The sequence below is a fragment of the Rosa chinensis genome, chromosome 6 (assembly GCF_002994745.2).
Source record: "Rosa chinensis cultivar Old Blush chromosome 6, RchiOBHm-V2, whole genome shotgun sequence".
Taxonomy (NCBI): Eukaryota; Viridiplantae; Streptophyta; class Magnoliopsida; order Rosales; family Rosaceae; genus Rosa; species Rosa chinensis.
Window position 1 is genome coordinate 957621 of NC_037093.1, and position 13413 is coordinate 971033.

Sequence of the window (13413 nt, forward strand, 5' to 3'; positions counted from 1 at the left end):
AATAAATAAATAAATAGATATCGGCCTTGAACAAATAAAAAAAAAAAAAGATATCATCTCTAAAAAAATGAGAGAAATTCTTTTGTAGGGACTGCCCTACCACGTGGTGGTAGGGCAGCCCAATCAAAATTAAGAAAGAACTTTGCATATCCCGAAATTAGCCCTCTTAATATACCCAAAACACCATCCTGCAAGATCTTGATTGGACAGCCCTACTGCCACGTGGTACGGCTGCCCTATTTAAGAATTTCTCAAACCAGAGAGATGTCGGCCCTGAAAAACAAAAGAAAAAAAAATTTCGACAGATCTCTACAGATTCTGTGATCCAACCCTAAAAATATTCAAAATTTAAACAATACCAACACAATTAAACCAAAATTCAGGCCAGGATGTATAATAATGACTAAATAATTTATAAATCTCAGCATCCACGAAGTAGATAGCCCCTTGTTCTTCATTCTACTTCCAGGCCTAGCTCTAGCCTCTTTCTATAGATAAAGCCTATAAAACACAGTATAACAAGGAATGGTGCTTCCTCGATTCAACCGCAAGGAACCATCTAATACCAACTTCAACAAACAACTATGGGAAAGAAATACCAAAAAATATATTTACAACCGATCTCTAGAATCCAGAAGGTACAATCTTCACTGTAGAATATTATGTAAATATTTACCTTCCTTGTAGATGTAGATTACGTTTTCTGTATAATTGTGGGAGATCTTTTCCTATTAGGACTACTCTTGTATCTCTTTATATACCTCCTATTTTTGGAGATGAATAGTATTGAAGCATAACAAACAAACACCGAATTCTTATTTTCTACTTGGTATCAGAGCTAGGCTCAATCTTGTGAACTTGCACTGTACTTTGAAACCCGAAATCGAAAGTCGAAAAACACCCAAACCTTGAAGTATGAAATAAGTCTTGAAGGTCACCATCAATTGCCATACCTTTTGTTTAATTAAAAGGTGTCGTACCCCCTTGTTTAATTAAAAGTTGCCTGGGCACTTTTTCGTTTGATTGAACACCAGCTGATAAGACTCCTGCTGCACCATTGTTTGGTCCTGCCCCACTGACAATTCTGCTGCAGCCAACAAGCCAAGCCGTAGCCATCCTAGCCAACAGTATATGTTCCTACTTTTGTTTGTCATGTGCAGGCTTCTCTTTTATGCTAAATGGAGGATGATGCTGCCACTCTTGCACTCCACAATATGCCACCAATCATCAATCATTATCATACCACAGCTCAAGATAACTCAACGTTTCTAACCAGCATTGCCATGAATGAATCCAACTACACCATATCGGCACCTCTTATGAACATGAGGATCGGAGCACGAGGAAAGGTTGGCTACCTCACTGGAGCTAAAGCTACACCAAATGTAAATTCTGCTGAATTTGAAATTTGGACCACAGAGAATGAAAAAGTGAAGAGTTGGTTAATTGATTCTATGGAGCCATCACTCATGAATCGGTATATCATACTCCCGACAGCCAAAGATGTGTGGGAAGCTGTTGAGAAGACTTTTTATGATGATTCTGATGAAACTAGGATTTTTGAATTAAATAAGAAATGCTTTGGAGCAAAACAGAATGACCGGACTCTTCCTACCTACTACAATGAATTGGTGGGAATGTTTCAGGAAATTGATCAACGTATGCTCTCTCAAAATAACACAGTGGCTGCAGTTGTTCAAGAGACCAATGCTATGGCACGAATACGAGTTCATATTTTTTTGAGCGGACTAGATTCAGAGTATGATCAAGTCCGTGGTGAGATTTTTGAGCAAAGACCCGAAATTCGACTTAGAGCAAAGCTATGCATATCTTCGAAAAGTGCATTCTGAGAGGCAGGTAATGGGACATGCTTCTGAATCCTCTGTCATGGCTGTCCAACGCAAACATGGTCCTTCCTCAGGATTCTCAACTCCTCCACAACGTCGTCCTCCGGGTAAAGCAAATCGATATGCAAATACTAAGTGTCCGGTCTGTGGAGATTTGGGTCATAGCAAGCAACAATGCTATGAAGTGATTAGCTACCCTGATTGGTGGGATTTCACTAAGAAACTGCGAAAGAACCTTTTAAATGCTGTCGTGGCTACTATGGAGGAAACACAACCATCTAATGCCTCCGCTAATGTAGCCCAGTCAGGTATGAAGGGTAAGGTGTCTATGAATAGTTCTTGGATAATTGATATAGGTGCATCTGACCATATGACTAATGATCCTAGTCTCTTAGGAAAGCTATAACCTTCTTCTCAAAATATTGTTTCTACTGCTGATGGTACTCCTATTTGGCTCCAAAACCAGTTGGAGTGCAAACTGTCTCTTTTGAGTGCGTGCGCGGGCGTGCCAACAACGTGAGGTGCAGTTATCGGGGGAGTCCCTTGACCTGACTTATTCTTCAAGCGTTGTGGACGAGGAGAGCACCAACCTCGCCATAAGGTTCTTCTCTAGCCTTCCGAGAAAGGACTTTTTACCTTACGGATAAGGACTTTGGATGTGATCTCTTCGCGTCACCGAATCGATACTCAACGTTGTATCCTGAGTAGAGCAATCACTGGGAAGTTTGAAGAAAGCACGGGTTTTGCTAAAGCGTGACTTTAGCTTCGCTGGGTTGCGAGGGCGTTACCCTTGCTTCGTTGGTTGAGAGAGTCTCGGTGGCAATGGTACTGGCAGTCGGCTCTTGAAGAGACTAGGACTGAAAGTACAGTCGCCGGGCTGCTCTGGTGACGCTGACAGTCGGCTCTTGGAGAGACTAGGACTGGCTCGCGGTCACCGGGTTTCAACGAGGTTGAAGGTTTGCTCCACAAAGGCTTTGTAATCGCTGGGATTGATTGATTTTTGAGAGAGGTCCTTCGTATATCGTCTTTAGCCTCTATATATAGGCTGCTCATAGATTCACTTTCCAAATATGAATGAAATACTATATTTTAGACCACAATTATTAGCCTTGAATCAAATCAAAACACTTAATAGTTTTGATAACTATCGTAAGTAATAAAAGATTGACTCTGTCGTAGCAATCTTCTAGGCAAAGTTAATTACCTTTTGGAGTACTGGACGTAATTTTCTTGGTTGCGAGCTGTTGGATATGCAGGTCTTATATGCCTTTGTGAAGACTTCGTAGCTCCATGCAATTATATATATATATATGTCTTCTTGTTGACGTTCAGCTTAATTAAATGGGCAAGCATTGATTGCTTGATTGGCTGCAAATATCAGATGGCCTGGCCCATGCATGAGCCACTATACATGCAATCTTTAATTGCATGATATATATTCCTTGTTGATTTGTAATCAAGGATAATTATACCCTTCCTATCCTGCTCAATCTCCAGCAATCTTTTGGGTGCAATACATGTGGGTCCCTTGATATTTCCCTCTCATGCATGACACCTTTTCCTTTCCTTAATTATTGTCTCACCATGCCTTAATTGCATGGGAAGTATATATACATGCCAACTTGACCTTTGCAAGCCACTAACTCGTCCGCGCTCGCATCCTTGATTATATCTTCGCGAGGACTCTTTAATTGCAATATATACCTTCAGCTGCAAGTCCACGCCATTTATTCCTTAATCAATAAGAGCCCCTGCTTTTACGTCCACAACCTTTCCTCCTGCTCAATCTTGGTAAGCAAACCAACTATCCTTAATTATCAAATATTTGATAATTAATGGTAGATCAAGGAATATTCAGATTTGCTTCAAGATTGCTTGGCCTCCAAGTAGGCTTTATTTAGCCTCTAAATAATATATTCCGAACTTGTAGGAAATATATTGCTTGGGCCACGGATATTGGCCCGGATTTCTTCGAGTCTCCCTTATCGGGAAAAAATGTTAATTTTGGGTTCAAACAACTCCCACTCTGGTTACCGAAGAAGGTTCTGTTATCTTATCTGATACATTAACCCTTGATTCTGTGTTGGCTGTTCCCTCTTTGGCATATAATCTCTTATCTATTGGCCAAATTATTCTAGCACTAGCATGTATTGTGACCTTTTATCCCTATTTCTGCATGTTTCAGGACATTCTGACTTGGCGGATTCTTGGTTATGGTGTTAGAAGGGGGAAACTCTACTACTTGGATCTGACAGAGAACAGAGAGCAACAGTTGTTAGGATAAGTGAATCAGGTCAATACAGTGGAGAATGCTAAGGAAATAGTGTGGCTGTGGCATCACCGTTTAGGTCATCTATCTTTTAGTTATCGTAAGAAACTACAACCTCATTTGTTTTCGGTTGTCAGTGATTTAGATTTTTGTTGTGATGTATGTGAACTAGCTAAGAGTCATAGAATTTCGTATTCACCTAGTCTTAATAAAAGTCCCATTCCCTTTATGAAGATTCATTCAGATGTCTGGGGTCCTGCCAAGTTCCCTTCTTTTTCTGAAGCTCGGTATTATGTGACTTTTATTGATGATTGTACTCGTATGACTTGGGTATCTCTATTAAAGAAAAAGAGTGATGTGTGTCACATGTTCCAAGATTTTCATAAAATGGTGTCCACACAGTACCAACAGTTTATTCGTGTTTTTCAATCTGACAATGGTGGTAAGTATGTTAATGGCCCTATGCAGGAGTTTATGCAATCCCATGGAATTCGACATTAGACTTCTAACTCCTATACTTCTCAACAGAATGGATTGGCAGAAAGGAAGAATCGATAGTTACTTGAAGTTGTCTGTGCCTCCTTGTTTGGCATGCATGTACCCCGTGAATATTGGGGAGAAGCTTTGAAGTCCGCCACCTACCTCATTAATCGTACTCCTTCTCGGGTCATTGAATTTCAAAATCCTTAGCAGAAACTTTAGCAACTTCTGTTACTTCCGTCCCTACCAAACCTTGAACCTCGTGTGTTTGGATGCGTAGCTTATGTTCATATTCCCAAGCCTTAACGCAGTAAACTTGATCCTCGTGCCCATAAGTGTATATTTGTTGGTTATGTGGATTTCCAAAAGGGTTATTGATGTTATGATCCTGTTACTGGCACTATGTATGTTTCTCTTGATGTTGCGTTTCCCGAATCTGAGCCTTATTATTCAGGAGGAGGTTCAGAGTCTTCCCTTCAGGGGGAGAGAGATTGTGAAGGAAATCATCTGGATTTGTTTGCATTTGAAGAATTAGAAGCTTTGGAGTCAAGATTTGGAGTTGACAGTGATGGGGCAGGAAAAGAAAACGAAGGAAAAGAAAAAGAAGCAGGAAAAGTAGCAGCAGAAAATAAAAAACAACCTGTTTGAGGTGAACTCACTGTGGGGTCAGCAGGGAAAGAAAGTGCACGAATGGGAGAAGAAAGTGCATGGATGGGAGAGAGAGAAGCTCATCATGGGACCACAAGAGAAGAAAGTCATCATGGGACCACAGGAGAAGAAAGTATATGGATAGGAGAGAGAGAAGGTGAAGGTGCCATGATACAAAATAAAGAAGGTGGACAAATGGATGGAGGTGGTGCCGTGTTGGGAGGTAAAGGATGTGAACATATTGATGAACCTGTGGGGCTCTCAGAAGAACAAGTTTTTGGCTCCAGTCTACCTTATTGCTCCAGCCGACAGATTACCGTGGGCCCAACCTGCAAGACTAGTAAAGATGCTGCCAACAGAAAGTCCTTTAGTCCCAACGATGGACCATTACCAGCGGGACCCTCTACTTGAAAGAAAAGCACAAAAGATGCTTTAGTGCGTCCTCATCTATCAGAGCTTTTCCCCCTCTCTACATTGTCAACTGAAGAATCTGCTGCGAATGTTCCTCCTTAGGTACTTTTAATTTCTAATGAATCATCTAGAGTGGATAATATTGAGCCTAGGAAATCATAGAGGGTTACCAAAGGTATTCCAAAGAAACAATATGAGCTAGACATCAAAATTAAAGCTAAGTATCCTATAACTAATTACATGTCTAACCATAGGTTGTCTGGGTCACATGCACTTATATATTGTTGTTTAATTATCTACTGTATCTATTCCTAGTAGTACGTGTACATGATGCTTTGGCAGATCCTAAGTGGAATCAAGCAATGAATGAAGAATTAGAAGCCTTGCAGAAAAACTTGACTTGGGATGTAATGACCATGCCGGCTGGAAAGAAGACTATTGGATGTCGATGGATGTATACTGTAAAACTTAAAGCGGATGGGAGTATTGACAGGTATAAAGCAAGGTTAGTTGCCAAAGGGTACACCCAGCACTATGGAATTGATTATGAAGAGACATTTGCCCCTGTGGCAAAGATCAATACTGTTCGGATCTTAATTTCACTTGCAGCAACTAAAGATTGGCCTCTACATCAATTTGACGTGAAGAATGCTTTCCTTAACGGAAACTTGGAGGAAGAAGTGTATATGGGCATGCCGCTAGGAGTCAAAAATATGCCTTGCGATACTGGCAAGGTTTGTAAGTTGAAGAAGTCTATATGGTTTGAAGTAGTCTCTTAGAGCGTGGTTTGGAAGGTTCTCCAAGTCTATGAGGGTGTTCGGGTATAGACAGAGCAACTCGAATCATACCTTGTTCATCAAGCGTAGTCAGGGTAAGATTACTACACTGATAGCATATGTTAAAGATATGATTGTCACAAGAGATGAAGGCTCTACAGGACTATCTGTCTAATGAATTTGAGATGAAGGACCTTGGGTAATTGAAGTAATTTCTTGGAACTGAAGTTGCAAGGTTTAAGAAGGGGATTTCTTTGTCCTAACGTAAGTATGTACTTGACTTGTTAACTGAGACCGGAATGTTTGACAGTAACCCTATTGAGACACCGATTGAGATGAATCACAACCTCGCCATCTATCCGGATCAGGTTCCAACTGATAAAGGAAGATACCAACGTCTAGTAGGAAGACTTATTTATCTTTCTCATACTAGGCCTAATATTGCTTATGTTGTGAGTGTGGTCAGTCAATTTATGCATTGTCCTAGTGAAGAGCATATGGATGCAGTGTATCGTATTTTGAGATATCTTAAAATGGCACCTGGAAGGGGTTTGTTGTTTGGAAAAAAGGATGAGTTGGAGGTTGTGGGTTACACAGATACAGAATAGGCTGGTGATAAGACGGACAGACGGTCCACATCTGGGTATTTTACCTTTGTTGGAGGAAGAGCATCTGGGTATTGTCCTAGTGAAGAGCATATGGATGCAGTGTATCGTATTTTGAGATATCTTAAAATGGCACCTGGAAGGGGTTTGTTGTTTGGAAAAAAGGATGAGTTGGAGGTTGTGGGTTACACAGATACAGAATGGGCTGGTGATAAGACGGACAGACGGTCCACATCTGGGTATTTTACCTTTGTTGGAGGAAACCTTGTGACTTGGCGCAGCAAGAAACAAAAGGTTGTTGCTAGGTCAAGTGCTGAAGCTGAGTTTCGAGGTATGACACATAGAGTCTGTGAGATGTTGTGGATTCGTAATATGTTGAAAAATTTGGGTTTTAAGCTCAAGAAGCCTATGGATTTGCATTGTGATAGTAAGCCTGCTATTGAAATCTCTCATAATCCTGTTCAGCATGACTGGACTAAGCATGTGGAAGTAGATAGACATTTCATTAAGAAAAACCTGGACAGGAAAATCATCTGTTTCCCTTGTGTATACAGAAGATCAGTTAGCAGATGTTCTTACGAAAGGAGTGTCAAGGAAAGTGTTTGACAACTCGATTGACAAGTTGGGCATGATTGACATCTATGCATCAACTTGAGGGGGAATGTAGAATATTCCGTAAATATTTACTTTCCTTGTAGATGAAGATTATGTTTTCTGTATAATTGTAGGAGATCTTTTCCTATTAGGACTACTCTTGTATCTCTTTATATACCTCCTATTTTTGGAGATGAATAGTATTGAAGCATAACAAACAAACACCGAATTCTTATTTTCTACTTTCACGTCCTTATTCCGGGGGAAATAATTCCAACTATCTCATCATGATTTATAGCGAGAAGAAAGAAATCAAGAGCTATTAAATTGCAAAGCCTGGATTGCAAAAAGGAATGTGTAAGTAGAGTCAGACTCCTTTGAACCTCCTTGTCCTTTATTGATGAAAAGCCTATACCTACACCGATTAGACCCACAAAGAGAATGTCCGGGTTTTGTTGATTGAGGTGTTAGAGAAGAGAGTTTAAGCAAGGGTGTGACTTGTGAGAGAGCACCCAGCCAGGCCCGATAGTCGGCAAAAGAGCCACCTTGTGTGTTTTGGATCATTTACCAGACGGGACTTTCTTTGAGTTATTTGATTTCAAGTCAAGCAAGGATTGGGTTTTTAATATAAAATTAAAAAAGAATTCCTAATATTGCTAAGGATGCATCTTCTAGCTGAATAATGTTTAATAAATGCTCAATCTTTCACTATATATACTACTGATCAGAGCTAGGCCTGGCATCTGAGCTAGTGACCCACAAACCCACCCGAAACCTGCACGCAAAAAGCCTGCAAATTAACGGGCCTTGCGTGCTAAACCCACTGGAACCCGTTTACTTCTAAACAAACCCACTTCGAGTCTTCGACCCTTTCCGTCATTCACCAAAATGCAACTCTCTCTCTCTGGAACTCAACCCAATCTGGGTTTGCTGCACTGAGGTAGACGCACACTCACGCCACTCCCTCTCTCTCTCTCTCTCTCTCTCTCTCTCTCTCTCTCTTCCCGATCTGAAACCCAGAGACCCCCCAGAAGCCCTTGGTTCAGCTACAAGGACGATCGCGGTGAGCATTTTCTCTGCTGCACTACTCTCACCCTTCTTCTGTTTCTTCCATTCTGTAATATGGTGTTTGTTTGGTTCTGGGGTTGTACTAGTTCTTTAAAGATCTAAGTGTTCTGAAGCTTTGTTGTTCTTGATCAAATGTTGGGTTTTATGGGTTGCTGTTGATAATGCATTTTCTGTGTGATTTTTGTATACCGGCCTAGCTTGAGATTTTGCTTCGTTTATCTTGGATTTAGAGTATTGATTTTGGTTTGTGTGGACTCCAAGTTTACCTGAATGTGTGGGTTTGTGTGGACTCCAGATTGCAAATTGCAAAATGCCATTTTTCTGTCTTGTTTTGTTTTGGACCTTTTCTTTGATTTATATTTTGTGGGTTTCTTCCTTATACCATATATTGCTTTAGAGGGAGGCTGGATTGAAGAAACTTGTTTCAGAGTGCTGGGTTGATTTGCTTTATTTACACTTTGTTTTCGTTTATGACTCTGATTTTCGGTCTCGGGAGAGCTCAGTGTACTAGAATGGTATAATAATGACTTAGAATAGTGTTTTTGCTGTATTTATAATTTTTGCTTTGTTTTCTGTGATTTCCGAGTGCTTTCTGAGTGCCGTGCTTTGTTCCTAGTTAAAGCCTCTCACCTTTTTATTTCTTGGATTTAAGTTCTTTTCCTTGATAAAACATTCTGTTTCTGTGATATTGGTTTCTTCAGAAAATCTTTTGGAAATTTTCCTTTTTGGCCGATTATGATGGGGTTTGGTTATTTTTGGATTGCTTTATGAAAATTTGACAAGTGGGTTTGATCGATATCTTGCAAGTTATTATGGGTCTCTGTCTTGAATGTTACTGGATGATCATCAGTTTTTAGGGATTGCTATTTGGTCTGCAACTTTAGATTCTTTTTAGTGTTGCTGTTTGCTATTTTGGTTTGTTTTTCTACTGGGAGTTGCCTGATCACATAATTTAGTGCTCCAAAAACACTTCTTTCATTGTCTATCATCAGTTTTTAGTGTTGCTGTAACCCCGTCGTAATCTTTTGGACTGGTTTTGAAACAATAATTTTTCGTCCCTGAGATTTTCAGATGCCATTTTTAATGTTATTTTTGTCTAAAACATACTCTTTTAGCTCTCTGAAATGGTGTAATCTCTTTTTCCCCACTTATATAGTTATATGTCTTGCTTATGTTTCTGCCTGCTACGTTGTTAAGAAGTCACTTTCGTTTCTTTTTTTGTAGATGAGTTCAAATGATGAGTCCCACTTTATATCTGTGGAGGAAAGAGGAGAAGATGCTACAACAAATGTACAAGGAGATGATTTGCCTTCTAGAAGAAATCGGACGAGAGGTTTTACAGTTAAGAAGAGGAAGAAGAGTTCTCAATGTTGGCTGTCTTTTGAGGAAATTCCTTTGGGTGAGGATATGATTGAGCGTGCAAAATGCAAGAAATGTGGAGCAATACTCAAATGTGATTCGGCAACAGGGACAGGTAGCATGTTACGTCATCACAATTCGTGTTCTACTTCCTTTGCTAGTAATGTCGTTTCACCACAATCTGCCATACGTTCTACTAAGTTTCAGTATGAGAAATTCTGTGAGTTATTAATAGAAGCTATTATCAGACATGATTTACCTTTCAACTTTGTTGAGTATGAGGGTATTAGAGATGTATTTTCCTATATCTCTCCTGCACTTAAACTCCCTTGCAGAAATACTGTTAAAGCTCATGTGTTGAAGTTATTTAAGAGTGAAAAAGTGAAACTTCAAACTTTGTTAAGTTCTGTTCAAGGGAGACTTTGTTTGACTGCTGATTTGTGGACCTCTTTAGCAACTGATGGGTATTTGACAATTACGGCTCACTTTGTTGATTCGGAATGGAGATTGAGAAAGAAGATTATAAATTTCTGTCATATGCCTCCTCCGCACAATGGTGTTGCACTAGCTGATAAGGTAAATACCTTGATAGGAGAGTGGGGAATTGAAAAGAATTTGTTTTCAATTACCTTAGATAATGCCACTGCCAATGATTCATTTGTTGAAAAATTGAAGACTAAGTTGAACTTTAGAGGATTGCTCTTAATGAATGGCAGATTCTTTCATGTTCGGTGTTGTGCTCACATCTTGAACTTGATAGTTCAAGATGGATTGAAAGCAATTGATCCTTCTATGATAAAGGTACGTGATTGCATCAAATACATAAAGGGTTCTTCGGCAAGAAAAGAAAGATTTTTGGAGTGTGTTGCACAAGTTGGATTGAGAGGTAGTAGAAGAGGTTTGAGGCAAGATGTGCCTACTAGGTGGAATTCTACTTATTTGATGCTTGATAGTGCTCTCTACTATCGCCGAGCTTTGATGAATTTGGGCTTAAGTGACAATGATTGATTTCAAGTTGTGTCCTGTTGCTGATGAGTGGGCTAAAATAGAGAAGATCACCAATTTTTTGGGGTATTTTTATGAAGTAACGTGTCTATTTTCTGGAACAAAATACCCTACTTCAAACTTGTTCTTTCCGAAAGTGTTCATTGTTCAGCATAGTATACAGGAAGCCATGAGGGATCACGATAGTTTCATGAGGCGGATGGGGATGGAGATGAATCTAAAGTTTGAGAAGTACTAGTCAGATTATGGCTTGATTCTTGGAATTGCAGTTGTTATGGATCCTAGGTTTAAGATGCAATTTGTGGAGTGGGCTTATGACAAGCTTTATGGTCCAGATTCTTCACAATTAGAGGTCTTTAATGATACATTGTCCTCTTTATTTGATGCATAGGTGGAGAAGAGTTTTGATCCTAATGATTCAAATTACTCGATAGATGAGGGTTCTTCTCAAGCACAAGGCGATCACAGCTTACTTGAGGTAAAAAAAAAAAATTTAAAAAAAAAACTTATTTGAGTTTCCATCTTAATGATTCAAGTTGATATTTGAGTTTTAGTAATATCTATGTTGTTGCCATATATGTGTTGATAGTTGGTCATTGGCAGGCTTTTGATAACGCTTACAAAATTGGTTCGAGTTCAAGTATGAAGACAAAATTGAGCAAGTATTTGGATGAAGTAAGGCTAGAAAGAAAGCAGGAGTTGGATGTACTTTCTTGGTGGAAAATGGAGCAAATCCGATATCCTATTCTTTTTCATCTAGCTCGTGATGTGCTCACAATTCCCATTTCTACCATTGCATCTGAATCGGCCCTTAGCATTGGTGGGAGAGTTTTAGATCAATACCGCAGCTCACTGTTGCCTGACACAGTTCAAGCTCTGCTTTGTACTCGAGATTGGATTTTTGGTAACAAAGGTAAGCTCAAAACAACCTGGTTCTATTCTCACTTTATCAATCTTTATGTTATTCTAATATTTTTCTTTTTTGTTTGTTTATATTTTAGAAAAAGAGCGTGCTGAATTGGAGGATCTTACCGAAGACGTATTTGATTTGACATTGCAAGATAGATCTGGAGAAGGAGAAAGCCGCAATTAAGATGACTTAGACGTAATTTATTTAGTACATTAAATATATATTTCGAACCTATTGAAATATTTAATTATATCTACTAGCTTAGCTCAACCAACATATGTATATATTAATTGATCTGAATAAAAAAAAAAATTAAAAAAAATTTATAAAAAAAATTTTAAAAATTAAAAAAAAAAATTGTTAACGAGTTTTAACGGGTTCCAATGGAACACTAGCAAAACTGTTGGGTTTAGCCCGCGAAACCAGTTAACTTAACGGGTTTTTATCGGGTCGGCCCGTTAAACACCTGGCCCGTACCCGCACGTTGCCAGGCAGAGCCATTATCTAAGTCTGTAGGCACGTATTCACACCGATAAGCTCTTTACCTACGTTGAATTAATAATGACATTAGCGGCGAAAGGCGAGGGTTCAGCTATCGGCATCGATCTTGGGACAACTTACTCATGTGTTGGCATTTGGCAACACCATCGCGTTGAGATCATAGCCAATGATCAGGGCAACAGAACGACACCATCATCTGTTGCTTTTACCAATATTGGCTGTTTGATCGGCGATGCTGCCAAGAACCAAGTCACCATCAACCCTATGTTTTTGGTACGTGAATCAATTTACTCATTACCTCAATACATATAACTAATCAACATAGCTGGTTTCGTATTAATTTAAATATTGCTATCTTTCATCTATACATTGTTTAGTTATTCTACGTCACCTAAGAAGTAGATGAACTTTTTTGTTTCTTGGCTAACAATTAATTAGATGACCTCTATATATGAAATCTCAAACGTGTAAGGGTTTCCGGGAGTACCAAAGTTCAAAAAAATCTACATACCTTTAGTTATCCGCTAGCTAGAATTTACCACTCCATACTTCGTAGTTCAACTTTTATTTATTTCTTTAAGGATTTCGTAACACTACCAGTGATGGTTTTGTTTACAACTTCTTAACTGTGCCGATTCATAATTGATGAAGTATGTTTTGTTTGCAATCTTCAGATGCAAAGCGATTGATTGGCAGGAAATTTAGTGATGCATGTGTTAAGAGTGATATGAAATTAAGGCCTTTCAAGGTTCGTGGTGTGGGTGACAAGGCTATGATTAAAAGAAGCAATTTGCAGCTAAGTGTTGAGAATCGATCAATATGTGAAGTCAAAAACACAAATAAACACAGCACACCAAGAGAAACAACCACAAAGATACGAGCACAAGAACACAGATTTAAGGTGGTTCAGCAAAATTTTTGCCTACGTCCACCGCGCAGA

At 39.3% G+C, this 13413-nt stretch overlaps 1 pseudogene; it reads left to right on the top strand.

Annotated features, from left to right (window-relative positions):
* The window catches only part of LOC112169479, a 159555-nt pseudogene that overhangs the window by 134106 nt on the left and 12036 nt on the right, over positions 1 to 13413 (top strand).